The following is a 27771-nucleotide window of genomic DNA, read 5'->3' on the forward strand; positions in this document are numbered from 1 at the left end:
CCATCCCCTACACTCAAAAGTGTAGGGAGCCTTCCTTTCCCCTTGAGATTAAACAAAAGTACGGTTGTCCCTTAGTATCCATAGGGGATTCCAGGACCCCCAGTGGATACCAAATTCCATGGATTTTCAAGTCGCTTAGTCAGCCATCCATATCCATGGGGTCCGTATCTGTTGGTAGGGAAGGCCAACTATAATGCAAGCTACATAGAACACAAACTGTACCAGGCCCTGCTCTGACATATTAATTCATTTTATCATCACAACTATCTGAGGCAGGTCATGGTATTATACTCATTTTTAAATTGAAGAAACTATGGTACAGAGATTAGCTTGCATTAGATCACCTGGCTAGTAAGGGGTGAGTATTTGGACTCAGGCAGTCTGAGAACCTGTTCTCTTAATGACAATACCAATTCTAGAGCTTATGCATTTCAGGAACATTGGGACAGACTCTTCATCCCTTTAATCCTAGGCACCACATTTCTGTAGGAGAGTCTAGATCTGTTGCTCCCTGATCTGACACTCAGTCAGAAAACTGGTGGCCTCTGGTCAGATCTGACAGCAGACAAGTTTTGTTCAATGACTGTAGTATCTTTCGACACTCTGAATTAATTGCCAACATTCAAAATGTAGAGAATTCATTTAAAAGTCAAAATTTATAGCTTTTATTGAAAGATCACGAGGTCTGGCAGCACCGCCAATGTTCCCACTGGACCATAGGCTGGAGCTCGTTGTCTTCTGCCATTTTACACAGGAATTTGTGCTCCAGTAGCTCTCCCTGGGTATACTCAAGCTCTTTACTCATCTAGGTTATCTGACAGACTCAGTAGGCCAGACTTGGAAAAAAAAAAAAAAAAGAGAAGGTCACCTACACCTAGTCTTCCAGGACACAAAGATATGTCTGCCCTCCCAAGAGATGGAAGAAGAAATAGGACTTGTTCCTTCATGATAAGTCAACCACCCAGGCACAATTAATTTCTCACTAGCACTGGTAAACTTTTTGCTTCCATAAAGACCAAGATTGGTTTGGGTTTCCCTACCATCTTTCCAGGCACTGAGATGTGAAGCCTTGACAACCTTTTCGGTTCTTCCCTCGTCTTTGCCTTGTAGATCAATCAACTGCTAAACCATAGAGACACCACCAAACCTCTTATGCCCACAACCTCCTCTATATTCTCCTTGCCCACCCCCAAGATACCACATTAATACAGGCTGTCCTTGCCCCTTGCCTGGACCATACTAATCCATGACCTCCTAGCAGTCTATTGGTTCCAGTTTATCTTTTTGAATTTATTTTCCATTTCCCATCTCTCATCCTTATCCCCAGTGCTCAGATGAACTCAACCTCTTTTTTTGCCAGTACCCGCACTGGGTTTTTCTACTTGTGTGATCATTCCATTTCTCTCAAACTAAAATTCTCTTCCTTCCCTTCCATTTATTCAAATTTAACTCTCTTCGATAGCCTTAAATTTTACTTTCTCCTTGACTGTTTCTGTGATCCTACCTGGAAGTAATTACCCTCTCCCTCAAATTCCCACAGCACTTTACATGCACCCCTGCTAAAGCACTTCCACCTTCACTCTGTTTACAAATAATGTCCCTACTTGACAGCAAAGCTTTTGAAATTTCATTTTTGAGTTCATTTTTTAACCTTTCAGTATGTTCATTTTGTATTGCCCACAACCCCCAGAATGGTATCTTGCAAGTATTTTTTAGCAGGTTTTCAATATTTGTTGAAGTAAAGAAGAAAAGGAAGGCAGGTTAAAGTCTTCTACAAAGCAAAGAAGTATTTAGTAATAGGAACTTGTTTATTTTTTATTACTGTTTCCTTGCCTCTATAATGTTAAAGAAAAACTGAAATATCATCTCTAAATCTACAATATTTGGCTTAAGAATAATATGGTAAAACTATTATTTCTACCTTGATGTTTCCTTATTTTATTTTTTAACACCTTTATTAGAATATAACTGCTTTACAATGATGTGTTAGTTTTTGCTTTATAACAAAGTGAATCAGCTGTACATATAAATATATCCCCCTATCTCCTCCCTCTTGCATCTCCCTCCCAACCTCCCTATCCCACCCCTCTAGGTGGTCACAAAGCACCGAGTTGATCTCCCTGTGCTGTGCAGCTGCTTCCCACTAGCTAGCTATTTTACATTTGGTAGTGTATATATGTCCATGCCACTCTCTCACTTCGTCCCAGCTTACCCTTCCCCCTCCCCGTGTCCTTAAGTCCATTCTCTACATCTGCGTCTTTATTCCTGTCCTGCCCCTAGGTTCCTCAGCCCAACCTCCCCGCCCCTCTAGGTGGTCACAAAGCACCGAGTTGATCTCCCTGTGCTGTGCAGCTGCTTCCCACTAGCTAGCTATTTTACTTTAGAATCTATGTATATGTGTTAGCATATGATATTTGTTTTTCTCTTTCTGACTGACTTCACTCTGTGTGACAGACTCTAGGTCCATCCACCTCACTATAAATAACTCAATTTCATTTTTTTTATGGCTGAGTAATATTCCATTGTATATATGTGCCACATCTTCTTTATTCATTCATCTGTCGATGGACACTTAGGTTGCTTCCATGTCTTGGCTATTGTAAATAGAGCTGCAATGAACATTGTGCTACATGACTCTTTTTGAATTATAGTTTTCTCAGGGTATATGCCCAATAGTGGGATTGCTGGGTCGTATGGTAATTCTATTTGTAGTTTTTTAAGGAACCTTCATACTGTTCTCCATAGTGGCTGTATCAATTTACATTCCCACCAACAGTGCAAGAGGGCTCCCTTTTCTCCACACCCTCTCCAGCATTTATTGTTTGTAGATTTTCTAATGATGGCCATTCTGACTGGTGTGAGGTAGTAGTTTTGATTTGCATTTCTCTAATGATTAGTGATGTTGAGCATCCCTTCATGTGTTTGATGGCAATCTGTGTATCTTCTTTGGAGAAATGTCTGTTTAGGTCTTCTGCCCATTTTTGGACTGGATTCCTTGTTTTTTGGATATTGAGCTGCATGAGCTGCTTGTAAATTTTGGAGATTAATCCTTTGTCAGTTGCTTCATTTGCAAATATTTTCTCCCATTCTGAGGGTTGTCTTTTCATCTAGTTTACATTTTTCCTTTGCTGTGCAAAAGCGTTTACGTTTCATTAGGTCCCATTTGTTTATTTTTGTTTTTATTTCCATTTCTCTAGGAGGTGAGTCAAAAAGTATCTTGCTGTGATTTATGTCATAGAGTGTTCTGCCTATGCTTTCCTCTAAGAGTTGTATAGTGCCTGGCTTTACATTTAGGTCTTTAATCCATTCTGAGCTTATTTTTGTGTATGGTGTTAGGGAGTGTGCTAATTTCATTCTTTTACATGTAGCTGTCCAGTTTTCCCAGCACCACTTATTGAAGAGAGTATCTTTTCTCCACTGTATATTCTTGCCTCGTTTATCAAAGATAAGGTGACCATATGGGTCTATCTCTGGGCTTGCAATCCTGTTCCATTGATCTATATTTCTGTTTTTGTGCCAGTACCATACTCTCTTGATTACTGTAGCTTTGTAGTATCGTCTGAAGTCAGGGAGCCTGATTCCTCCAGCTCCGTTTTTCTTTCTCAAGATTGCTTTGGCTATTTGGGGTCTTTTGTGTTTCCATATAAATTGTGAAAATTTTTGTTTGAGTTCTGTGAAAAATGCCATTGGTAGTTTGATAGGGATTGCACTGAATCTGTAGATTACTTTGGGTAGTATAGTCATTTTCACAATGCCGATTCTTCCCATCCAAGAACATGGTATATCTCTCCATCAGTTTGTATCATCTTTAATTTCTTTCATCAGTGTCTTATAGTTTTCTGTATACAGATCTTTTGTCTCCTTAGGTAGGTTTATTCCTAGGTATTTTATTCTTTTTGTTGCAATGGTAAATGGGAGTGTTTCCTTAATTTGTCTTTCAGATTTTTCATCATTAGTGCAAGAGATTTCTGTGCATTAATTTTGTACCCTGCTACTTTACCAAATTCGTTGATTAGCTCTAGTAGTTTTCTGGTAGCATCTTTAGGATTCTCTATGTATAGTATCATGTCATCTGCAAACAGTGACAGCTTTACTCCTTCTTTTCCGATTTGCATTCCTTTTATTTCTTTTTCTTTTCTGATTGCTGTGGCTAAAACTTCCACAAGTATTTTGAATAATAGTGGTGAGAGTGGACAACTTTGTCTTGTTCCTGATCTTAGAGGAAATGATTTCAGTTTTTCACCATTGAGAACAATGTTGACTGTGGGTTTGTCATATATAGCCTTTATTAAGTTGAGGTAAGTTCCCTCTATGCCTACTTTCTGGAGGGTTTTTATCATAAATGGGTGTTGAATTTTGTCGAAAGCTTTTTCTGCATCTATTGAGATGATCATATGGTTTTTCTCCTTCAGTTTGTTAATATGGTTTATCACATTGATTGATTTGTGTATATTGAAGAATCTTTGCATTCCTGGGATAAACCCCACTTGATCATGGTATATGATCCATTTAACGTGCTGTTGGATTCTGTTTGCTAGTATTTTGTTGAGGATTTTTGCATCTATGTTCATCAGTGATATTGGCCTGTAGTTTTCTTTCTTTGTGACATCCTTGTCTGGTTTTGGTATCAAGGTGATGGTGGCCTCGTAGAATGAGTTTGGGAGTGTTCCTCCCTCTGCTATATTTTGGAAGAGTTTGAGAAGGATAGGTGTTAGCTCTTCTCTAAATGTTTCATAGAATTTGCCTGTGAAGCCATCTGATCCTGGGCTTTTGTTTGTTGGAAGATTTTTAATCACAGTCTCAATTTCAGAGCTTTTGATTGGTCTGTTTCTATTTTCTGTTTCTTCCTGGTTCAGTCTCAGAAGGTTTTGCTTTTCTAAGAATTTGTCCATTTCTTCCAGGTTGTCCATTTTATTGGCGTATATTTGCTTGTAGTAATCTCTCATTATTCTTTTTTTTTTCTGCAGTGTCAGTTACTTCTCCTTTTTCATTTCTAATTCTGTTGATTTGAGTCTGCTCCCTTTTTTTCTTGTTGAGTCTGGCTAATGGTTTATCAATTTTGTTTATCTTCTCAAAGAACCAGCTTTTAGTTTTATTGATCTTTGCTATTGTTTCCTTCATTTCCTTTTCATTTATTTCTGCTCTGATCTTTATGTTTTCTTTCCTTCTGCTAACTTCGGGGGTTCTTTGTTCCTCTTTCTCTAATTGCTTTAGGTGTAAGTTTAGATTGTTTATTTGAGATGTTTCTTGTTTCTTAAGGTAGGAATGTATTGCTCTAAACTTCCCTCTTAGAAATGCTTTTGTTACAACCCTTAGGTTTTGGGTCATCATTGTCATTTGTTTCTAGGTATTTCTTGATTTCCTCTTGGATTTCTTCAGTGATCTCTTGGTTATTTAGTAGTGTATTGTTTAACCTCCATGTGTTTGTACTTTTTACAGATTTTTTTCGGTAATTGATATCTAGTCTCATAGTGTTGTGGTAAGATAAGATACTTGATACAATTTCAATTTTCTTAAATTTACCAAGGCTTGATTTGTGACCCAAGATATGATCTATCCTGGAGAATGTTCCATGAGCACTTGAGAAGAAAATGTATTCTGTTGGTTTTGGATGGAATGTCCTATAAATATCAATAAATCCATCTTGTCTAATGTGTCATTTAAAGCTTGTGTTTCCTTATTTATTTTCATTTTGGTTGACCTGTCCATTGGTGAAAGTGGGGTGTTAAATTTCCCTACTATAATTGTGTTACTGTCGATTTCCCCTTTTATGGCTGCTAGCAGTTGCATTATGTATTGAGGTGCTCCTATGTTGGGTGCATAAATATTTACAATTTTATATCTTCTTGGATTGATTCCTTGATAATTATGTAGTGTCCCTCTTTGTCTCTGGTAGTAGTCTTTATTTTAAAGTCTATTTTGTCTGATAAGAGTATTGCTCCTTCAGCTTTCTTTGATTTCCATTTGCATGGAGTATCTTTTTCCATCCTCTCACTTTGAGTCTGTATGTGTCCCTAGGTCTGAAGTGGGTCTCTTGTAGGCAGCATATATGTGGGTCTTATTTTTGTATCCATTCAGCCAGTCTATGTCTTTTGGTTGGAGCATTTAATCCATTTACATTTAAGGTAATTATCGATAGGTATGTTCCTATTACCATTTTCTTAATTGTTTTGGGTTTGTTATTGTAGGTATTTTCCTTCTCTTGTGTTTCCTGCGTAGAGAAGTTCCTTTAGCATTTGTTGTAAAGCTGGTTTGGTGGTGCTGAATTCTCTTAGCTTTTGCTTGTCTGTAAAGATTTTAACTTCTCCTTCAAATCTGAATGAGATCCTTGCTGGGTAGAGTAATGTTGGTTGTAGGTTTTTCCCCTTCATCACTTTAAATATGTCCTGCCACTCCTTTCTGGCTTGCAGAATTTCTGCTGAGAGATCAGCTATTAACCTTATGGGGATTCCCTTGTATGTTATCTGTTGCTTTTCCCTTGCTGCTTTTAATATTTTTTCTTTGCATTTAATTTTTGACAGTTTGATTAATATGTGTCTTGGTGTGTTTCTCCTTGGATTTATCCTGTATGGGACTCTCTGTGCTTCCTGGACTTGATTGACTATTTCCTTTCCCATATTAGGGAAGTTTTCAAACATAATCTCTTCAAATATTTTCTCAGTCCCGTTCTTTTTCTCTTGTTTTTCTGGGACCCCTATACTTCAAATGTTGGTGCGTTTAATGTTGTCCCAGGGGTCTCTAAGACTGTCCTCAATTTTTTTCGTTCTTTTTTCTTTATTCTTCTCTGTGGTAGTTATTTCCACTATTTTATCTTCCACGTCACTTATCCTTTCTTCTGCCTCAGTTATTCTGCTATTGATTCCTTCTAGAGAATTTTTAATTTCATTTATTGTGTTGCTCATCAATGTTTGTTTGCTCTTTAGTTCTTCTAGGTCCTTGTTAAACATTTCTTGTATTTTCTCCATTCTATTTCCAAGACCTTTGATCATATTTACTATCATTACTCTGAATTCTTTTTCAGGTAGACTGCCTATTTCCTCTTCATTTGTTTGGTCTGGTGGGTTTTTGCCTTGCTCTTTCATCTGCTGTGTGTTCCTCTGTCTTCTCATTTTGGTTACTTACTGTGTTTGGGGTCTTCTTTTCGCATGCTGCCGTTTCATAGTTCCCATTGTTTTTGGTGTCTGTCCCCAGTGGCTAAGGTTGGTTCAGTGGGTTGTATAGGCTTCCTGGTGGAGGGGACTGGTGCCTGTGTTCTGGTGAATGAAGCTGGATCTTGTCTTTCTGGTGGGCAGCACCCCATCTGGTTGTGTGTTTGGGGGTGTCTGTGACCTTATTATAATTTTAGGCAGCCTCTCTGCTAATGGGTGGGGCTGTGTTCCTGTCTTGCTAGTTGTTTGGCATAGGGTGTCCAGCACTGTAGCTTGCTGGTCATTGAGTGGAGCTGGGTCTTAGTGATTATATGGAGATCTCTGGGGGAGCTTTCACCGTTTGGTATTACGTGGAGCCAGGAGGTCTCTGGTGGGCGAATGTCTTGAACTCGGCTCTCCCACCTCAGAGGCACAGGCCTGACACCCGGCTGGAGCACCAAGACCCTGTCAGCCACACGACTTTTGGGAAGTCTGAGGTCTTCTGCCAGCGTTCAATAAGTGTTCTGTAGGAGTTGTTCCACATGTAGATGTATTTCTGATGTATTTGTGGGGAGGAAGGTGATCTCCATGTCTTACTCCTCCACCATCTTGAAGGTCTCTGATGTTTTCTTATTCTATGGTGCTCATCTGTGAGCTAGCTTTAGAGTCACTACCACCTTTCACAACATCCTGCAAAGCAAGTGAATTACTGAAGCACATCACCCTCAAGAATGTGAGTGTCTGAGAGAGACTTGAAATTTATGCCAAGGGTGGATTGTGCTAATGTTGCCACCTAATTTTATTGATTGGGTTAGGCAAGTGAGTTGCTTTGGGACATGCTGTGGCTTTGGCTTAGCCTTACAATTAATGTAACCTGGTGAAGTGACTGGGGCAGGTGGCCCTAGGGGCGTGTGGTGATGTGGGTGGTGCGCCAGATCTCATGTTGGAGACTGAGGCTCAGGTTCTGGCACTGCCACTTACCAATGAGTGATCTGGACAAGTTTATCAGTCTCTTTCTTTGCCTTTAAGTGAAGAAAATTGTGCGTTACCTGTAGAGTTCTTTTCAGTTCTCAATATCTGTGAATCAGCCTGTTAGATTATAATTTTCAGTACACGATTCAGCAAATGTTTTCAGAAAGTCTTTGTTATGAGCAGTCTGAAGACAAATGGGAATTCTAGAGATTGTATTTAAAGTGATACCTAATGGATCCCTGGAATTTTTGTACATTGACACCATGATATAGCTTCATATAGATTGCACATAGTAGCATTCTGCTATAATTCCCAGAAGATGTTGGAGCAGTCATTAACCATTTCCTTAAGTAAAGCAGTTTGTTGCCAAATTCCCCTTTCTCCTTCTACTCTTAGCCCTGTGGACAGCACATGAGAATTGAACTACTGCACTGTTTCTTCTATTGGTCACAACCAAATTTATGCTACTGCATATTTATGTTTCCTATAAAGTTATTTGCAGACAGTACCATAGATAGTTAAATATGATGAGATGCACACTGATTAAATTGATACTCTTGGTTGTTTGATATTTATGGAGAGAAATTAATAATGAGATTGAGCTAAAGGTTATCCCCAGCAGGAAAGAAAAATGTCATCTAAGTGTATGCATAGCAATAAACTCCGTTTAAAAATGGTTTCTGTGGGAAATAGAGCTAGTTAGAATTGTCTTGTTTTTTGTTGTATAGTATGTACAGTAAAACTTTTCTTTATGATTTATTTTAAAATATATGAAGTTCAGCTTAGCCTCTTAATAGCATTGCCTAATAAAACTGCAGAAATAGATCATTGTATTGGGTAATGGAAACTGGAAGAGGCAGTTGAATAAGAGAACAAATGGTGAAGCACAGCAACTGAAGAATCTTGTTTCAGGGGGGAGAGTTACAGAAAGAACACTAAAAATTTTTTTTTCTTTATTTTATTTCATTTTTGGCTGCGTTTGGTCTTTGTTGCCGTGCGCAGGCTTTCTCTAGTTGCGGTTCACGGGCTTCTCATTGCGGTGGCTTCTCTTGTTGCGTAGCACGGGCTCTAGACTCACAGGCTTCAGTAGTTGCAGCATGTGGGCTCAGTAGTTGTGGCAGGTGGGCTCTAGAACGCAGGCTCAGTAGTTGTGGCGCACGGACTTAGTTGCTCTGCGGCATGTGGGATCTTCCTGAACCAGGGCTCGAACCCATGTCCCCTGCATTGGCAGGCGGATTCTTAACCACTGTACCACCAGGGAAGTCCCAAGAACACTAACAATTTATCTTTTGATTATCTGAAAGAAATATGGCACATCTGAGGAAGTATAAAGCACAAATGATAACCCTGAAAAAGAAGACGAAGAATGGCTATAATTATGATCTTCATATTTAGAGATTTCCAAATTTGAAGATCATGTAAACATTACTTTGGACAGTTTCAAAATTAGAATGTATATCAAGTCTCATTAGGCATGTACTCAAGTGCTAAGTGGTGGAGATATATCTAGAACACCAAGATGGCACCATGATGATTAAAGAAGGGGACTTCCTCAAAAAACTTACTATCAAAAATGAAAGCTTTAGAAATGTGTATGCCCCTTGATGCAGAAATTTCATGATCAAGAATGCATCCCAAGGAAATATAGATACACATGACAATTTTCTTTGATGGTATTTAGTCAGTTTTATTTATAATTAAAAAGAGAAAGAAAGAAAAACTAGAAATGACTCACATTTCCATCAATAAGTAATTGTTTACATAAATTGTGCACACCCATACAAAGGGAGACTATTCTAATGATATGAGATAGGATGGGGGCCATTTAGTGCCGGAAGCAGGGGGAGGAGTATGGTGAACATTTCTACTTTCTTGTAGTCTGGAAAATTCTCAGATAAATGAAGTTTATCTTAGAAATCTTTCAACTTTCTGTTCTTCTCTCTCCTTTTGGATTCTAAAATCCTCAAGCTAACCCAGTCACTATAACACCTCTATGTCACAAAGTTATATAGAGTCATCTCTCCTAAACTGTTATGATTCTTCCCTTCCTTCACTAATAAATCCACAGAATCTCTCAAAAGATTCTGGGGTTTTGTTTGGATTTTTTTCATTACAGTCACAACATGGCAGCAGTGCCAGGATTCTGATGAAGGGTTTGTGTTACTGTTTTCTAAGAAGAGATAATCTAGAAATTAAGTGTTTGTAGTCAGTGAGTGCCTGCAGTATTTTTCATAGAATCAGATCACATTTGTTCTGTGCACCAGCAGTAGCAAACAACTGATATTTTTAGTGGCCAATTGTCCCATGCCTACACTTGCAAGGCAAATCATATGCAGTTAAAAGTAGAAAAGGGCATCAAACACTTTGAGGTTGCTTGTTAAGGGGTTTCCCTTTTTGCAAAGAACATGACTAATTACATCTGAGTATATTTTCTCTTAATTTTTTAAAGCACTTTTACATCTCCTTTCATTGTATCCTTATAATCACCTGTGCAGAAGGTAGGTGACATACTATTGCACCCATTTGAGAAATGATGAAACCGAGACACAAGGATTTATTTGTAGAGCAGTAATAGGACGCAGGGTGACTGACTCTGAGCTGGACATTTTCTCTTATAGATCACAAGCAGGAGCCCCCTCTAGCCAGTAAATTATTACTATAGAAGTGAGGTAGAATGTGAAACTAATCCCAGGGACTCAGCTCGGGCTTATAGTTTTGCAGTTCCATTAAAAAAACAAAAACAAAAACAAAACAAAAAAAAAGCAGGGTTTCCCTGGTGGCGCAGTGGTTGAGAGTCCGCCTGCCAATGCAGGGGACACGGGTTCGTGCCCGGGTCCGGGAAGATCCCACATGCCGCGGAGCGGCTGGGCCGGTGAGCCATGGCCGCTGAGCCTGCGCGTCCAGAGCACCGCAACGGGAGAGGCCACAACAGTGAGAGGCCTGCGTACTGCCAAAAAAAAAAAAAAAAAAAAAAAAAAAAATCAGAGCAGCTGTTTGTCTTTGATGGAGACAAAGAAATGGAAGATTTTCTATGCTGAGGTAATGATACATCTAGACCAGTAGTTTTTAACCAGGGGCAATTTTGCCCCCTCCCCTCAACCCTCCCCCAAGGATATCTGGCAATGCCTGGAGACATTTTTGATTGTCTTAACTGGGAGAGAGTATTACTGGCATCTCATGGGTAGCAGCTAGGCCTCCTGCTAAATATCCTACAAAGCACAGGACAGACCCCACAACAAAGAATTATCCTGTTCATAATGTCACCAGTGCTGAGACTTGAGGAACCCTGCTCTAGATGTCTCTCTGCCTTGGTTAATGGTGGTTGGCATGCTCTCAATTGGTCACATGTTCAGTCTCTGGCGTCAGAATTACATAAACTAATGATGGGCAAAACTTTTAAAAAGAGAGTTCAATAATGTGTCCCCTTTCCGTCCCATATGGGTCTTCCTCTTAATTCTTCACCCCCCCTCTCAATCCTTGCTCCCCAGTTGTCATCCTCCCCACCTCCCCGGCTAAATTCATATTTCTGTGTTTCCCCCAGCCTTTTCCTCTTTGACATCAAACTGATGTGGTACCTCTCCACTCTGGCCCCTCTCACTTGCTCTCTGACTGAGCACACAGTCTGGCAGAGACTGGGGTGATGGATGAAGTTGCAGGCCCTTGGAGGCACCACCAGGAATGCTGACTGGGTCTCTCTTGGGAACTGCCTATCTCAGAGCTTCTGCTATTAGTTTTGGAAGCCTGCCCAGAGTGCCTTAAAGAAAACCCACAGGCTAATTTCCCCAAAAGCAGAGTAAGCTATGCTTCTCTTGAGAGGAAAACAATTATATTCCACACTGCCCTACACATTGTAACCCTATTTGCTTAATGTTAGTGAACTATGCATAGGTGGTCTCTGGACATTCAGATATTTTCAGCTTGCTCTTAGACAGTGGCAGAATTGAATGTACTAAATAAGAGGAGCAATTAGAGTATTGAAGAGAGTTTCTGATTTGGGGGGAAGGAAGGAGGTAGAGAGGGCCGAATTATTTTGGTATTTTATTTTCCAAAAGAATGCTGACATGGATGAGAAGCATTATCCACATCTCAGTAACAAAGATTAGAACTACATATCTTAAAGAAGTGACTTCTTGAATGTGATTGGGCTAACCACGACTGTTTTAATCAGTCTCATTAGGGTTGGCTCTGAACTAGGTAAAATGTGTCAATTTCTTCAGCTGAATTTTCATCTAGCTCCGCAGTTCTCAAAGTGTGGCCCCCATACCCCTGGGGCCTCGTGAGATGCTTTCAGAAAATCTGAAAGGTCCAAATTTTTCTCATAATGATATTAAGAAATTATTTGCTTTTCTTTTTTCTGTACCACTCTCCTCACTCATTTTGCAAAGGAATGGTTATAAGAACCCCTGGTGCCTTGGCACAAGTCAAGCAGTGGCTTTCAAGTGTACTAGTTTCTAATGTCTTCCTCACCTCCATGCACTCGCAGTAAAAAGAAAATTCAGTTTCACTTAAAATTTTACTTAAGATCCTGTTGAAGCAGTAGAAATTATTAATTTCTGTCAAATCTTGACCCTTGAATACCCATATTTTTAATATTCTGGTTGACAAAATGGGATGTACACATAAAACACTGTGGCTACATATTGAAGTACAGAAGTGCCGTAGTTGTCTTGAGAAAAAGCACTGCGCAATTGTTTGAGTTGCAAGCTGAACTAGCCAGTTTTTCCATGGAGCACCATGTTTACTTGGAAGAACTACTGAAATACAAACTATGGTTATTCAAACTTGGGTGTTTGGCAGAACGTTTCAAAAAAATAAATGAAGTAAACCTATTATTTCAAGTGGAAAAAAAACCCTACAATATTTTCTAAAGTTAAAATTTGAGTTTTTAAGCAAAAATCAGAATTTTGGAAAGCTTGTATCCACCACTGTGAGTTTGACAGTTTCTGAATACTAAAAGACTTTCCTAATAAGGTGAGTGGTGATATTAATTAATGTGATTGTATAGTATTGTATAAGGAAACGTGTCAACATTGGGAAGACCTGAATAAATCTTTGTACTGATATTTTTGATATAACTAATGAATAATGTTGCCAAATCGTGGATGGGTGGATGATTCATTCAAAGTGCAAGACAGACCGATGGATTTTAATGTAGCAGAGTAGGAGAAGTTCATTGATGTGAACTTTTTGTTCACAAAAAAGCAATGAACCCAGTTTGTTGGTTTCAGATTCAGACTGCAAATAACCTTTAAAATACCACAACTTACTGGGTTTTGGTGTAGTATCAAATAGTCATATTAACAATTATCTGAAAAGGCTATTAATATGCTCCTTCCTTTTCCGAATACACATCTATGTAAGGCCAAATTTTCTTCATATACTTCAACCAAAACAGCATGTTGCAACAGATGGAATGCAGAAGCAGATATGAGAATCCAATTGTCCTGTATTAAGCTAGACTTTAAAGACCTTTGCAAAATGTAAAATAGTATCTCTTGTCTCACTAATTATTCTTTGTTTTAGGGAAAAATAGCTCTTTCTCACAAAACTTAGTTATGTTAACGTGTAATGAATGGGTATATTCATATTATTATTTTTTTGGAATAAAAATTGTCATTTATTTTTAAAACCAAACCACTAGGAAAATATATCACAGTCTTGAAGCAGCAAGCAGACAGGCTATATTATCAAGTCATAAGTTGGTAAAAACACAACAAGGTCCTTAATAAAACGATAAGGTGCCAAAACTGGGGCAAGAACAACACGTCGCAAAAGTGGTATTTGGTGACGGGGGCGGGGGCGGGGGGTGCTGTCCCGTTTTTTGCTGTAAAGGAGTCACAGCTTGCCCCTGAGTTGCTTACTTTTTCTCCTTTGACCTTCGTGTTGCCAAGGGATTGTTTCAACAGAGCTCTGTTATTACAGGGGGCAAAGTAAGCAATACTGGGTTTAGGCTTTCATTCTATTTTGTTTTATGAAAACCAGATTTTTCCAAAGCCAGTGCTTCATAACTCTCTTAATTAAGCAGCTAACAATTCCTCTTTCGCTGTTCATTCCTGAATACTAACACATAGCACAATCAAAATCCCCTTTCCCTTCAAGGGTGAGTGTCACTGCAAGATTGTCTTGTCACTTGACTGACTCTGCGGCAGACAGCCTCAGGGCTCATCATGGCTGCCAGTCAGAGGGAAAGTTTGCTTCCCCTACCATTGTGATAGCACTTCTTATATTTTTGCAGGGTCTCCAGGCTGAAAGATGTCATATGTGAGAATTTTAAGAAATGCACATCCACGTTTTGATGGCCAGAAATGAATATCCACAAGGACCCTTTCAAAGTTTTTATTCAAACTGCCTCTCCCAACTCTGCATCTTAAAGTAACTTCATGCCCTTGTATATAAAACAAAACCAAGCAAAACAAATCCCCGGAAGCCCCCTTTCCCCTTCTAAATTAGTGACCTCCTGGATTTTGTTTTATTTCCACTGTGTGGGAAATGTTGTAGTGATCCTTCTGGTAAACAGGAAGTTGGCAACAGACAGAAACACCTCTTCCTCACACCCCACCAGCTCGTAAGCAGGTCAGATGAACCTGCCAGCCTGTTGGTATCTGTGTACTAAGAGAATGTGGTACCTTGGAGCGCTCTGGTTTGGTACAAGGGAGACTCCCTGTTGCCAGGATAAGCACTTGCCACGTGAAATTCAGGCTCATGAAAACTCTGCTGTGCTATCTCTGACCCAAATTTTAGCACCACTTTCTAGGATTCAAACACAAAGGAACAAGTGTCCAGAGGCAAGTGACATAGGCCTTAAACTTGCTGCTATCCTTAATTTCCTCATTCATAAACTTTCCTTAGAAAACCCAAATCCCCGTTCCTCTTTTTAAATAGACTCCTGCCTTCAGCCCCGATGGCCAATAGCAGACATCTATTTCCTAATGGATGAGAGAGACTCCTTCATCTTCTTGGTCATGGTTGGGATGAGGTTCATGTGGTCATCCACACACGTGGTCACACAGCTCTCCAGCTGCTGCTTCACCTGAAGCTCTTTACTCCCTGCATCTACTGAATCTTTGACATTGTCATTGCAACGCATAGTGCACCGGGCCAGGCTGTCCTGGAACTTCTCCAACTCGCTGGTCACCAGGGCCTGGGCTTGAGCCAGAGGTGCATGGCAGCGCTTAGTGCACTGGTGCACTTGCTGCATGGATGCCTGGCTGTCCTCACAACAGCCGGCGTTGCACCAGTACATGAGGCCCTGCATCTTCCAGATGTTCTCTCTCTCCAGACTCTTCATCATAGAGTCCACCGCCTCCTGTGCGCGGAGCTGCTGCAGCTCCGCCATGGCAACCCCGCGCTGCTCCCTGCCGCGCTGGCGCCCACATGGACTCCCGCGCACGAGCCCCTATTAATATTATTTTAAAATAGGTATGTAAAAACTTTCTGTTTTAACTTATATTACAGTAAATGTTAATAGCTAAAATCCACATCACAAAGGGTGTAAAGGGGTCCTGAGAACAGTGATTTGGGAACCACTGATCTAGAGTACCATAAATTGCAGTATGGGCACTGTAAATAATCTCTTCAAAGCAAATATGGGCTATTTCCTTTCCTCATTTAAAACAATAATCATTACATTTGGATAGTGTTTTGTACCCGAAGTGCTTTTATATGCATCAGCGAATTAATCTTTTGAGTAATCTTATAGGTCAGGTATTGTTTTCTCCATGTTATTAAAAAGAAAAGAGGTCCAGAGCAATCAGGCAGCTTATCTTAGGTCAGAGAGACAGTAAAAGAATGAGATCTGACCTCAGATTTTCCAATTTTAAATTTCATCATATTTTTGAAATACTACCATATAGGTTCAGAAACTGTTAGAAATTATTAGCATGTGAACAATTCAAATTATCGTCAGTTTGAGAAAGGGGTTATTAAATTCCTTTCAGGTGACCAATATTAAACTCAAATATATTTTCAAATCATATTGGGTTTGAGTTATGCTCTTTATGTTGACATGCAGATCATTTCAGATTCCGAATTAGTAATATCTAAATGAATGTTTTTTATAACCTCTTTATATCTGTTCATTGTATTAGATTTAACTATGAGAAACTGTCAATATTCTCTTTTTTTTTTGCGGTACGCGGGCCTCTCACTGTTGTGGCCTCTCCCGCTGCGAAGCACAGGCTCCGGACGCACAGGCTCAGAGGCCATGGCTCACAGGCCCAGCCGCTCCGCGGCATGTGGGATCTTCCCGGACTGGGGCACGAACCCGTGTCCCCCGCATCGGCAGGTGGACTCCCAACCACTGCGCCACCAGGGAAGCCCTTCTCTCATTTTTTGACGTAAAAATGACAACTTCATGTGGCTCAACTTAATGCAATTTTGAAAACACAGAAGATTAATGAAATCTTTTAAATTAGGTTAAAAATTATATAAAAAGTATGAAAAAGTATAGACTGAATAAAAAGACAGCCTATGTAAAAACCCCAAGTCCTAGTCCCATACCCCAGCATTCTGAGATAACTACTGCCAACAATTTCCTGTATATCGTTTTACAAATTGTCCATGGACACACAATCATACATATATCTGCTAAAACATACACACAAGTGGACTCATTCTAAACAAACTACTCTGCAAATTGCTTTTTTTGCTTAACATGTTTAGATATCATTTCATTTGATTCATATATGTAGTTCTATTCCTTTTTTAAAGTTCTGTTAATCTATTGGAGGCTGTACAATAATTGACTACTGAATTTAAAAAATATTGACAATAATAATATCCATACGGTAAGATGCACTAATCTTAAAGTTTATTTTCTGCATGTGTGCATGTACATTAATTTCTACATGTATATGTATACCTGTGTAACTGCCACCTATATCGAAGTATAGAATATTCCCAGCATTCTAGAAGACTCCACCAAGTTGATTTTTGGGAAGCAAGAAATTTTCCTCTATTTTTCTTGGTTCTTATGACTGGTCTAAGAATTAAATTGACATGAGACATATTAACAGGAGAAAATCACACAGAAGTTTAATAACATGTTAACATGGGAGAGACCCAGAAAAACTGAGTAACTCTTCAAAATGGCTGAAGCCCTCATCTTAAATACCATCTTCAGCTAAAGACAAAAGAGAATGTTGGGAGTAGTGGTTTGGGACTTCAAGGGGGTGGAATGCAATTTACAGGGAGATGGAAAAGCAGAAGTTTGGTAAATAAATGTTTGCTGGGCCATACAGAGACAATGGGACACAGAAAGGAATTTTAACAAACAGACTTTGCTAGGTTCTTCCCTGTCTATACACCTAGTTCATATTATAGTTATCTATGGTGATCGCTCCTGTCCTGGAACAGGTCCTCCAGCTACATTCTTTAGGCAGTTAGGGGGAAGGTCAAAGATTTCTTCCTGAGTCTTTTGGGCCTTGATTGTTTTCAGCTCAAAATAATCCACATACCAGAGAGACCTTTTGGGGTGGCAAATTTTGCTCCCCAGCTGTTCCCAGCCAATACCACCCCAACCCAGCCACCATCATTCTGATTTTTATCAACATAGTTTGATTTTGTCTGTTCTTAATCTTCATATAAATAGAATCATACTGTACGTTTTTGGTATGTGAGTGCCTGATTTCTTTTGCTCAACATCAGTTCTCTGAGATCAATCCACATTATTGTGTGTAGTAGTAGTTTGTTCCTTTTTATTGCTGTATAGTCTTCCGTTGCATGAATTTATCCATTCTACTGTTGATAGACATTTGGTTTTTTATTTTTAAAGTTTTATATGTTATGAATAAAGCTTTCATAAGTATTCTTTACATGTCTTTTAGTGGACACATGCATTCGTTTTATTTGGTATATTTTACCAAATGATAGAATATACCAAATAAAATATTCCAATTTATTCTTTGATGATTTAGGAACTTTTGTGTTAACCTTTTAAATATTAATGATTATTGCAAAAGTGCTACAGATGGTCTAAACCTGGGATGACTCTGGAAGTTTCTTTTAAAAATACATTTTTGTTATCATGTGTTTCTTACCATTTGAGAGCTTAAATTAATGTTTTTGAATCAATATTTTACCTAATTCAGATCTTTTAAATAAAACATTATTTCAGTAGCATATCATAAGCAAAACAAATAAAAATTGAGAGTACTCCATCACTTCATTTTTACCCAAATGACACTCAATAGTAATTTTTAGCAAATTATTTTTTTGGTTTAATCTTTAAACAAACTACAACATTTAGAATAAACTTAACAAACTTAACTGACAACTTCCAACAAACTAACAAACAAACTTAACATTTAGAACAATTTGACATTATCACCTGTTTCTAAACGTAAACATGGTTCTGGTTATTCACTGCTTGAAACTACAATTGTTAATAAATTAATATTACTGGAAATAGGTTTATTAGAATGGTTTATTTCTTTTGATTAAATACTGAGTGACCGAAGTATATTTTTAAAATAAAGTATCACCTGTGGTAATTTATGGATGGGGAATTTTTAAAAACATTGGAAACCATACATTGCTCTCATGCTCTAGGTGTTTATATTAAATTGCCTACTTGACACCTCTGCTTCAACATCTGGAACTCAAAAGTTCTAAAATGGAATCCTGACTCCCCACCCCTTTCTAATGTACTTCTCTCCTCTCCCCACTTCCCACCTGTTCCTCTTCCAGTCTTCCTCACTTCAGAAAAAGGCTCACCCACTTACCCGTTGCTTAAGCCAGAATACCAAGCTTTATTTCGGATTCCTTCCTCTTCTTACATTCCACCCATCAGGGGGTTCTGTCATTTCTCCCTCATAACCGTCTCTTATTTCTTCTCTCCTTCCCCTCCTCAGTGCAACAGTAGCCCAAGCCACTAGCTTCTCTTGCCCAGACCTCCAAAATAGTCTCTTTTCTGGTGATGGTGGTTTCACGTTTTTTTTTTTTGGCTGCACCACGAGGCTTGCAGGATCTTAGTTCCCCGACCAGGGATTGAACTGGGCCCAGGCAGTGAAAGTGCCGAGTCTTAACCACTGGACCACCAGGGAATTCCCAGGTGTTTTCACTTTTGACACCCTCTGTCTGTTCCCCACAGAGCAGTCAGAATAATTTCTAACAACATAAATCAATTTTATTCTCCTGCTTACAACTCTTACCATAACATCTGAAAAAGAAATTCACCTCATTACCATGGCCTACTAATCCAGAGTAATGTGGCATCTACTAACCTGTCCCACCCCATCTGGTGCCGTTAAGCTCTAGCTACATGGCCTCCTTTTAATTCCTTGAGCATGTCATGCAAGCCCTTTCCCACCTCATCCCTTTTCACATGCAGTTTCCTCTCCTTAGGAGGCTCCCTACCATCTCACATGGTTTGCTCCTTCTCAGCATTCCATTCTCAGCTTAACTCTAACCTCCTTGGAGTGGCCTTTCCTCATCACCTGATCTAAGTAGCCACTATCTTCTATTCTCCTACTCTATTTTTTAAGTAGCACTTACCCCAAATTGTAAATATATATGTATTTTCTTGTTTATTATCTTCTTTGTTGCATCAGTTAAGATTTGGTTCAACTGCCAGCCAAAATACAGTGGCTGGAAAAGATACTGGTTCATTTTTATCTCATATAAACAAAGTTTAGAGATCGGTAGATCAAGGTTAGTATGATAGCTCTATGATCCTAAGAGATCTAGGCTCCTTCTCTCTAGCTGCTCCACTGAATTCATCATGTGGCTTCCACCTCACAGTTCAAAGTGGTTGCTCAAGCTCCAGACATCATGCTTTTATTTCCTCCATCAGGAATCAGGAAGGTAAATATGGTCTTTATGCAAGGTGGGGGAGGTTATAAACACAGTTAAAAGTCATGAGTTCTTTAACATTGGTTCAAGCAAAGATTAGCAATTGGTGTTAAAACTATTTTAGGTAAATGGCTGATGAGAAAAGGACCTCCATAAAGTGCCCCCCAAAACTCTACACAGATTTCTTTTTGTCCATGAGGAGAAAAAAGTAGCTTTATAGTGGAGGAGTCAGGCTGTCATCAGTTTAACCCAGTACCATAGTCAAATATGCTGTGCCTCTTGATGTGACTGAAGTACACAGTACCACCTCTGATGTAATCTTGGCAAAAACGTTTAAGTCTGATTGGAACTTTTGTTATAACTTCCAGTTTTACAGGAATTACAAGGAAAAGAGAAATGAACTAAATGATACCCTGAGGAAGCAATCAGACAGACTGAGGAATTGGAACAATTGTCACTGTCTCTATCTCTTTAATATTTCAGTATCATGATATAGGGACTAATTTATTTTAAGACTGAGGGAACATAACAACTAGATGTGATGTGTGGTCCTCAATTGGATCCTGGTTTGGACTAACCACCTATAAATGGCATTGTGTAGACAAGTGGAGAGATGTCAATGTGGGTGGGTATTAACATATGATATACTGTTAAGGAATTATTAATAATCAGCTGTGATTATGTTATTTTGGCTATGTAGGAAAATGTTCTCAATTTAAAGGATGCATATTAAAATTTAGGGGAAGAATATGACTGCTATTTACTTAAAATTCTTCAGCATAACAAATTGGGGGTCTATTTCTCAAGAAGAAGGGGATAATGGATACTGGGGGCCAACAAGAAGTCCACCACTAGACTGTAAGCTGTATGAGGGCAGGGACTATACCTGTTTTGTTTTCCACTCCATAACCACTGTGTAACGCAGGGCCCAGCATGGAGTAGGCCCTTCAGATATATTTGTTAAATGAAGGAATAAATGAGTATGGGAAAGAAATGCAGAAATTACCCATGACTTCCACTAACACTGAAAATTCAGCAGACATTGCTTAAGAGATCATGGTACTTGAAAAATAAGTACAACTGAAACATAACCATGTGCTATAATTGTAATTAAAAAGATAAGAGGGCTTCCCTGGTGGCGCAGTGGTTGAGAGTCCGCCTGCTGATGCAGGGGACGTGGGTTCGTGCCCTGGTTCAGGAAGGTTCCACATGCTGCGGAGCGGCTGCGCCCATGAGCCATGGCCGCTGAGCCTGCGTGTCCGGAGCCTGTGCTCCGCAACGGGAGAGGCCACAGCAGTGAGAGGCCCGTGTACCGCAAAAAAAAAAAAAAGATAAGAAAAACTATAAAACTTCAAAAAAAAAAAACAAACCCAAAATCCCAAAAGGTAGAAAACATTAAAATGGTAAAATAATAATGAGCAGGATACTATTATTAATTTTATTGCCCTGTACCTATTTCTTTTGGAGTCCAGGACATCAAACTGGCATTTTGTAATAAAAGAAAAATAACCAAATATGAAAAACTAAATTCCATGTGTTTTTCAGGAGATTGTTAGAAATTCAAGTAGATATTTTTCTTCTCCTTACTCCCCACCTTCTCTCTTCTTCCTACTCCTGCAATAGTAAGATAGCCAGACACCCACTGAAACAGAGCAAGACCCTGTGGGACCTTCCCAGGGACAGACGCCCTGTGTCCCCTAGTTTGTAAAAAACTTTAGCCTCCTAGGCCTTCCCTGAATTCCAAAGAGCAAATTTAATCAGAGGAGTGAAAAAAACAAAGAAAAAGTCCCCCCAAACACCTGCAGAAACAAAGGAAAACAGTCAAGCAAGACAAAATAATAATAGTTCAGCCATAAAACAAAGTCAAGGACCTTTAGTTCCTCCTCAGGGGCTATAGATAATATCCTGAGCCATATCCTTGAGTTGTTTTGCAGATACTAAAACTCCCACCAGATAGAAGAAGCTAAGTGCCTGATGACCATGAGCATGTAGCCGCCAGATGCTGGAGCCTGAGGATTGATAACACTGACCCCTGTAACATCACCCTGTTACCTCACCATCAACCAATCAGAAGAATGTCCACAAGCTGATCAGGCAGCCCTCGACCCTCTTCCTCACCTTGCCTTTAAAAATCCTTCCCTGAGAGCCATTTGGGAGTTTTGAGCAGTAGCTCTCCATGTGCCTTACTTGGCCTTGCAATAAACACTGTACTTTCCTTCTCCATAATCTGATGTCAGTAGATTGGCTTTATTGTGCTTTGGGCTGGTGGACCCAAATTTGGTCCGGTAACACCATTTGCTGGCTGTATCTCCTACTGATTAGCCAACCACATTCCAGGAGAGTTTTCTCCTTTCTGGCATCTTTAATTGAAAAGTAATAATTAAATTTTTACTATATGTATGAAGTTATTTTTTAAAAAAGAAAAAAACTGATTAAGTCTAAATCATAGATCTTATTCTCAGGGGGTCAGGAACAACACAGGTAAAACAAAAGTAAAAAACGCCAAAAATACCTTATTTTTCCCTCGTGCTTTACATTTACAAAGAGCTTTGAAAACAAAATTTCATTTATTCCTGAAATGATACCTTGCTGCAGGCTGAATAACAAGAGATTAATTGACTTGCTCAAGGTCCTCTCCGTAGTTAGAAATCTGGTATCAGAAGCCTTGTTTTCTGACTCTGTCCCACGTCCCTTATGCATGGCACTACCTTCTGAAAGCCAAAACTTAAGACCAGCATTGCATTTTTGACTCTGCAGTGTGCCAAGGACAACTAACTGAGCTACCTTATGCTTGAAGTACACTTTGGCTTAGAGATGATTTCTAAAGCTTTCTGTCCTTTTTTTTTTCTTTTTTTTGCGGTACGCGGGTCTCTCACTGTTGTGGCCTCTCCCTTTGCGGAGCACAGGCTCCGGACGCGCAGGGTCAGCGGCCATGGCTCACGGGCCCAGCCACTCCGCGGCACGTGGGATCTTCCCGGACCGGGGCACGAACCCGCGTCCCCTGCATCGGTAGGCGGACTCTCAACCACTGCGCCACCAGGGGAGCCCACTTTCTGTCCTTTCTGTGGGATTTTTTTCCCCATTTTTCTTAGCAACCAAGAAGCACCACTTTATTTTCCCTGTTCTCCTGGCTGAGCTCCTGCAGCTGCACGCAATGTGATCATCCAGAGAGAAAGAAAACCTCCAACTACCATGAATCACGCTTAACCCGATAGGAGAACATTGTGGATTCTACTAGGAGAACTTCAGCTAAAATTTCCTCCACACAGCAAAGCTGTGAAATGCATGCCAGCTGAAAGTGGCTGGTAGCTGGCATGTATACCGTAGTAATCCCTTAGGAGTAAAAAAGAATCTGTGATTTTGAGTGGTGCATTTAACATTATCACCGCCTACACATTCAGTTAAAAGCTGTTCATGGCTGAAGAGAAAGCCCTGATTCCCTCCCACGTCATATCTCAGCTTCGTTTTGGTGTGAGCTGTGGGCGGCTTCATCAAGAATGTTTGTACCCTTTACCCAGAGCAAACATTCCCATAGTGCAACACTTGTAGGTTCCATAAAATAGAAAATCAATTTAGTAATATTTAATAAGTAAATAATAAAAATACAATAAATCAAAAATATATCTTCCCTGACTTTCCCCTCTCCTTTATCCCCTGTATATCACTAATCAGCCCCTGAGGTCTCTCCATTTTTTTTAAGTCCCTCAAATATATTATTTATTTCCACTCTACCACCCTTGTTTAAGTTCTTTTCATCTTTAGTACTACAAAGAAACCCAATGAAATACTCTTACTACCCATTTTCCCTTCACTTTCTCCAAGTTATTCTTTTCATGTTCCCAATAGTTTTATTGAATCAAATTCTTTTCCAGTGCAATCATACAATGACTTGTAAAGCCTTAGCTGCTCTGACATTCCAGGTCCTCTAGAATATGGTCTCCCCTTACCTATGTGACCTTATCTTGCTTTCCTAATAATAATAATTATTATTTCCTAACAATAATATTTGCTCTTAATTGAGTACCCAAATCGCAGACTCTGTTATGTGCTGTCCCTGTTCAATTTGCTAACGCAAACCCTTGCTCCAGCTAGTCCTGTGTCCGTATGTTTCCCACGTAGGCTTTGCTCTTTTCTATAGTGTGCTCTATTTCTATATCTTCTATGTCCCCAAATTCTACTAACTAAGATGTTTAATACCACCGTATGATTATTTAGTCATTTCAGGTATGTAAATTTACCTCCTGTAAGTTGTAATATATTGGCAGCCATGGATGGGCTTCAAAGGGTGTATGAACCATTTAAGAGGGTATGTTTTGCATTTGTGCATTTTTCCTAGGTCAGGAGATCTCATAGCATCCCAAAGAGGTCCATTGAGGGGGTTGAGTTACTCTCTGGATACCAAGCCATACTGTCAGTCATTCCTACTTAAACATAGGAAATATATATCTTATCGCATACCCTATGATCCTCCACTGTAAAAAAACTTCTAGCTAAGGTGCATGGGCCTGAGTTTTAAAATTCTGATCTGTTTTTGTGCTCTGTATTAAATGAGGTGTCCTGAATTTTGTTGTGGAAAATACTATCACTATATGCAGAGCTTATTTCAACAATAATTTTAAATTAAATATTTTTGAATAGGTAATACAATTACACAATTTGAAGGTCAAAATGACATAAAAAGAATAACCAGAGAAGTCTCACTCCTACCTGCCTTTTACAGATAACGATCATCAAAAAAGATTTTAATACCATAGATAATACAATAATGCCTGTAGCTACATTCATCAACACTCTTTTGTTTGCAGGTAACAGAAATTTATTTCATACCAGTGTAAAAAACAACAAAAAAGAAATTTCTTTAAAGAATGGAGTATCTCAAGGAAGGCAGATAGTACAGCCAGGTTTCAGGAAGGATTAGAATCAGGAGTTGGGGATCCATCAAGTACACAAGCAGCCAATTTTTGTCTGACTTACTGTGCTCATTGGCTTCAGTTCTCTCTCTTTCTCTCTTTCCAAATTGACTTGGTTGCTTTGGCTGCATAAGGCCAAACATAGCTACCCCCTTGCTCTTGAGTATACTCATCCTCAGTTCAGGTGACCAGCCCAGCTTCTTATCTCTCAGGGCTAATTCTTAGAGACAGACAGAGAGACAGAGACAGAGAGTTTGAGGTGCTGTTTGGCCTGACTAGGGTCATGTGTGCATCCTTGGTTGATCAGCTCCGGACAGGCAAGCAGGGAAACGATACAAACATAGATGCCAGGGATTCAGCCCTGTGTAGGGAAGTTAAAGGAAAGGGGTGCGGACCAGCCTAATATCCCCCAAAGTGCCTACTAATGCAGTCTTGGTCAACTAGCTTTTATTTTCATGGCCCTGAGGCCACCTTTGGTTCAGATAGGTACCCAGTGCTGATGATCTCTTTTCGTTTTGGCAGGAAACAACCCAGAGTATGAGGAGCATACTCTCCAGAGACCTGGAGGACTGCTTATCCTAATTTTTTTGTTTGTTTGTTTGTTTTTGGCCACACCACGCGGCTTGCAGAATCTCAGTTTTCTGACCAGGGATTGAACCCAGGCCATGGCAGTGAAACCCCAGAATCCTAACCACTAGGCAACCAGGGAACTCCCCTGCTTATCCTATTTTTACTTAAAGTTTCCCTGGGTTAATTCTCACACTAGCTGATGCTTATATTATCACCTCTGGTTACCTCCTGGATGTCTCCTAGTCAGGAACAAGGACCACTGCCTAATCACCAATTATAACAGCACAGAGTAATGTGTAGCTCATACCAGATCCTTCCTTCCATCTCTGTTTTGAAGAAGGTGGGGGTGAATGCCACTAAGAAAGACAGGTATTGCCTAAGTAACAATACCAGATTTTAATACATGAGGAATATGGCTCTGAAGCCCTTACATGTCATAATGGTGCTAAATGAACTTCACGGATGTTATTCTCAATATTTTTCTTATCTATGAGCTCAGCATGGTATTAGTAGGAGCTATTTGAGAAAAGCAGAAGAGATACTGTCTTTTTAGGTGAGATTTTCCAGTAGAACAAATGTTAGCAGTCTTCCATCCATCTTTCCTTCCTTACATCCTTCCTTCCTTCTAAATATAGCAGCATCTTCTCAGAACTTCCCAGGACTTGTACTGTCGAAATTCTTATTTCACTGCATAAAATATCCTACATAATGTTTATGAATAAAAACTAAACTGCATAGTGTACTCCCGTGTGCTCTTATAAGTATTTTATGATTACTCAACTAATCCTTGAAACCAGTCTTCGGGGTGGCCGCGATTATTATCCTTATTTTACAGATGAGGAATGAGGCACAGAGAAAATAATTGTTCAAAATCACAAACCTAGGAAGTGAGACTGTCAGGATTTAAACCTAAGACGTTTGGCTCTAGAATCTATGCTTTTAACCCCTACCTTCACTGTCTCAGAGTGAAGGCGATTCTTCAAAACAGTGATTGTCAAATTGTTTAACATGTTTTAGAATATATTCTGGGGGCATACTTAACATACTTAACAGGAATGACAAATCTGCCAATGCAGTTCATTTGTGAGGCCGCAGAATGAAGTGTGTCTGAACTGGTCTGGTTGTCGTTTACCTCTCTAGTCATTTCTTTAGGGCCTACCTTTGGCAAATGCCACCTTTTTCACAAGCTTTACATTTGGAAACTGTGAATGAAAAAATTTTTGAGAGCATTCTAGCTCCAAATAGACATAATATTTTCCCTTCCAAGTTGTTATTATTTGTAATAACATTGCTCACTTGAATGCTTCTCTTCTAGGTAGTGGTCACTCGTACTGGCTATAACAGCAGAGCTCTGCTTGGAAGTGGCAAAAGAGATGAAAGTAAAATTGATAACTAAGCTTGGTGAGACTTGAGAATGGAATAGGACAAGATGGGTTATTGCTTTGGAGAGGTTTTGATCTAAATATGGAAAGTGATTATGAAGTGTTCGTAAAGCTTTGGAGAATCAGTATGACCCTATAAAGACAACAGGCGGGAATGCCATGCTTGAATCGTAATCTACAAGCTAAGACCCTAAGGGCTCATGACTCCCTAAATATGTTCTCAGAGAGATTGCCAATAAAATCATATACACATATATAATGACTGGCATATTGAGTTAGGGTACATTTGAGATTAGTGAGGAGGAATACAAATTCAGATTGGGCGGCAGAGCTGTATGCTTTTCTCTAGCCACTTTAAGTTATGGTGGTGCAAGAATAGAGAAAGCAGGTTTGGATTTAACTGAGCTTGTGGTTTCACCAAGCTAGATAGGGGAAGGGAGTTGAGAGAGTCTTTGCTATTCTCAACTATTTGTTCTATGTAAATTTTCAAAGTACCTTGTCAAGTTTCATGTAAAAGTCTTGTGATTTTGATTTGAACTTCCTTGACCATACTAATCAGTTTGGGACTAATTGCCTCCTTTATGATACTGAATCTTCTTATAACTCTTCATATCGTTGTCTCTATAATATCTTTTAATGAAGTTTAAAATTTTTCTCCAAAAAAATAACTAAATAAATCACATGTACTAAATCTAGCAACAAAGGACATGAAGAAAAATTGTCTATCACTTCCTTGTTCAGTATTTTCATAGTTAAAGCTGTTTATGAAAATTTTCCATCTAGGTTTCATCATAAAATTATGAAATAAGTTATTACTGTCTCAGATTCTTCCTTTGAGACTCAAATAGTTTAGTAATAACAAATGCTGTAACTTGGCTGCCGATTTAGAAATAGTTCTCTTGTAGCTGTTTTCTGAGTTTTTATCCTTTGAGTAGGCTGTCTTGCCTCTCTCAGAGATATTGTGTTATATCTCCCTTGGAAAAATACACTTTTCCTCCCCTCCCCTCCCCTCCCCTCCCC

The 27771-nt window shown here is 39.3% G+C and overlaps 1 protein-coding gene and 1 pseudogene across 1 annotated transcript in view; one reads left to right on the forward strand and one right to left on the reverse strand.

The window, feature by feature from the left end:
- Positions 1-27771, forward strand: part of RTN4 (reticulon 4) — a 170091-nt gene that overhangs the window by 64395 nt on the left and 77925 nt on the right. The gene's annotated exons all lie outside the window — the stretch shown is intronic.
- LOC103069772 (protein FAM136A pseudogene) lies at positions 15019-15435 on the reverse strand (annotated as a pseudogene).

The sequence above is a fragment of the Lipotes vexillifer genome, unplaced genomic scaffold, assembly GCF_000442215.2.
Source record: "Lipotes vexillifer unplaced genomic scaffold, Lipotes_vexillifer_v1.1 scaffold77, whole genome shotgun sequence".
NCBI classification, from domain to species: Eukaryota; Metazoa; Chordata; class Mammalia; order Artiodactyla; family Lipotidae; genus Lipotes; species Lipotes vexillifer.